The sequence below is a fragment of the Colobus angolensis genome, unplaced genomic scaffold, assembly GCF_000951035.1.
Source record: "Colobus angolensis palliatus isolate OR3802 unplaced genomic scaffold, Cang.pa_1.0 Scaffold285, whole genome shotgun sequence".
NCBI classification, from domain to species: domain Eukaryota; kingdom Metazoa; phylum Chordata; class Mammalia; order Primates; family Cercopithecidae; genus Colobus; species Colobus angolensis.
In genome coordinates, this window is record NW_012116099.1 from 4,095,583 (window position 1) to 4,098,978 (window position 3,396).

General features: G+C 39.8%; 1 long non-coding RNA gene across 1 annotated transcript; it reads left to right on the forward strand.

Moving 5' to 3' along the window:
- The first annotated feature begins 413 nt into the window (after positions 1-413).
- On the forward strand, positions 414-1,680 carry LOC105516608. Its single transcript, XR_001002515.1, has 2 exons — positions 414-834; positions 1,517-1,680. It is a non-coding gene; the product is annotated as an uncharacterized LOC105516608 (long non-coding RNA).
- The last annotated feature ends 1,716 nt before the right edge of the window (positions 1,681-3,396 follow it).

Below are 3,396 nucleotides of genomic sequence, written 5' to 3' on the forward strand. Positions count from 1 at the left end.
AGGGTCTAGGACCATTGCAGCCAGGAACTGAGAAAGCTGGGGTTGGGACTCGGGGAGAGGGAAGCTGTAGACCAGAGACTGTAGTCTGAGCCTGAGACTCAGGGGAGGATGCAGTTGAGAACATAGAGAGGGTGTCCTTGGGAGAGGACCTGGGAAATAAGCCTCCTCAAAAGGGCCCTGGAGCAGGAGCTGGAGTCCAATTGACATACCATCACCCCATACCTTCATGCCCAGCCTCTCTCTGCTGGGATCACCCCCTGGCAACCGGCCTTTTATGAAACCCCTTGGCCTGGCTGACAAATCCCCAGCTTCACTCCAGGTGGTCACAATCTGACCCTTGTGACCTCATGCTTCCCCACCCCCACTTGTGATCCCATCACGGGAAGTTCTTCTCCAGTGGCCCCTGATCCAGGGAGACCCACCCAGCGACAGCCCTTATCTCCCTCCACCCTTGCTTCCTTCTCACCCATCTCACCACCATCTGCCCTGGAGAGCCAGATGACCCAAATTTTGGAGAGAAACTAATTGAGTCTCATTTCCAGGACAGAGGGGTGAGCTGGGTCTGAAGAGCCAAGCAGAAAGGCTTCCCAATATTACTAGGTTGGGAGGGGTCAGAAACGTGTGGCTGCCCCAGCTGTTCTGACTCTGCCCCCAACTTTTGGCTCCACCTCCTTAAAGCACCTGCAGAGGTTCCCATGGTGCCAGTAAACAGATCTCCACTGCCTTGGCCATCTGCTGTGTTCACCCCACTTCTGATCTTGTTGGCCACTCAGGGACTGACAGCCCAGATGTGCAGCTATGATGAGCAGAAACAGGGAGGACTGGAGCCCCCAGGTGAGTGGAGTGGCTTGGCTTTAAGGAAGAGCAGCCTGGAGATGTGGATATGGATGAAAGAGGCTCTGAGATTTGGGCTCTGAACTTGGGGATCAAGGCAGCTGTTCTTTCTTTATAGGAACTTCCTATTAAAAAACATTTTTTCAATTTTTTAATAAAAATAGGAAAGAGCCTTATAAGAAAAGGTTCAGTACTGTAGCCTAGGCTCTCAAATTGATCAGTATAACTTAAGGTTTCTATGTCTGGTTACTTTTCTTATTTTAGTATAATAAAATAAAATGTCTGACTCACTAGAGGAAATACAGAAAATGTGTACTCGAAGCAGAAAAAGAATCAATTAAAGAATCCCAGCATAGCCATCACTCGTCTTAAGAAACAGAGTAGTATTTACCTTAGCCTTCTTCTGTGGGCCCCCACACCCTATATGAAAAAACCACCTCCTCGGTAGCCATTATGCTGAATTTTATGTTTTTTAATCAATTGCTATTCTTTGTAGCTTGACTTCAACTTTCTATACTCTCAAACAATATATTGAATAGTTTTGCATGTCCATAAATTGTAAATACGGCTTTATATTATTCTCTGGGTCTTTTTTTGTGGTGCCATATCTTGCTCCCGCTGATGCACTTCCTGAATGTCTGTCATTCTCACCTATGTCTCTCCCTTTCTACCCTTCTTCTAGCCATTCTCATCACTTCCTTGATCTGTCTAAATTCTGCCCAGCAGTCCATGAAAATGGTGTGCTGATGACATATGTAAGGACTCTAACTCCCCTCAAGCAATCTGCTCACCTCAAAGGGTAAAACATTGGCTCACTCCTGATGTAATAAATGACACATAAGGTCACAATTCAATCATACTCTCCTTGGATACTACTTCTTATGTGAACATCAAACTTACACTCGCTTCCTACACACTAACATATCTTGTGGATTTGAAGTAAAAATAGAGAAGTAAATACAGAGATTTGAAATATAAAACATTTTTTAATTACCATTTCAATCTCGCTGCTTGTTATTGTTCTGTTCAGGGTATCTAATTCTTCCTGTTGTAAGATAGGAGGGTCATATGATTCCAAGGAGTTATCCTCTAGGTTTTCTAGTTAATGCGCATGAAGGTGTTCATTGTAGCCTTGAATGATCTTTTGTATTTCTGTGATGTCAGTTGTAATATGTCCCATTTCATTTCTGGTTGAGTTTATTTGAATTTTCTCTCTTCTTGGTTAATTTTGCTAGTGTTCAATCAATTTTATTTATCTATTTTATTAAGCTGGTTTCAAGAACAAGCTTTTTGTTTCATTTATCTTTTGTATTGTTTTTTGTTGTCGTTTCAATTTCATTTAGTGCGGCTAAATGTTTATTTTGTTTATTTCCTTTCTTTTGCTGGGTTTGGGTTTGCTTTGTTCTTGTTTCTCCAGTTCCTTGAGGTGTGAACTTAGGTTGTCTGTTTATGCTCTTTCAGACTTTTTGATGTTGACATTTAGAGCTACGAACTTTCCTCTTAGCACTGCCTTTGCTGTATCCTGGAGGTTTTGATAGGTTGTGTCACTATTTGTATTCAATTTGAAGAATTTTTTAATTCCTATCTTGATTTCATAGTTGACCCAATGATCATTTAGGAGCAGATTATTTAATTTCCATGTATTTGCATGGTTTTGAAGATTGCTTTGGAGTGGATTTCCAGTTTTATTCCACTGTGGTCTAATAGAGTGCTTGATATAATTTCAATTCCCTTAAATGTATTGAGGCTCATTTTGTGGCCTATCATATAGTCTATCTTAGAGAAAGTTCCATATGTTGATGAATAGAATATATATTCTGCAGTTGTTGGGTAGAATGTTCTATAAATACCTGTTAATTCCATTTGTTCTACAGTATAGTTTAAATCCATTGATTCTTTGTTGACTTTCTGTCTTGATAACCTGTCTAGTGTCATCAGTGGAATATTGAAGTCCCTCACTGTTATTGTTTTGCTGTCTATTTCATTTGTTAGATCTAGTAGTAATTGTTTTATAAATTTGGGAGCTGCAGTTATAGGCATATATATTTAGGATTGTGATATTTTCCTGTTGAGCAAGGCCTTTTATCATTATGTAACATCCCCCTTTGTCTTTCTTAACTGCTGTTGCTTTAAAGTTTCTTTTGTCTGATATAAGAATAGTTACTCTGGCTCACTTTTGGTCTCCATTTGCACAGAATGTTTTTCCTACCCCTTTCCCTTAAGTTAATGTGAGTCCTTATGTGTTAGGTGAGTCTCTTGAAGGCAGCAGATAGCTGCTGAATTCTTATCCATTCTGCAATTCTGTATCTTTTAAGTGGAGCATTTAGGCCATCTAAATTAAATATTAGTATTGAGATGTGAGATACTATTCCACTCATAGTGCTATTTGTTGTACATATACGCAATTCTCATCAAAATACCACCATAATTTTTCACAAAACTACAAAATCAATTCTAAAATTTTTGATAAGCAACTGCAGCAAAGTCTCAGGATACAAAATCAATGTGCAAAAATCACAAGCATTCTTATACACCAATAACTGACAGAGAGTCAAATCATGA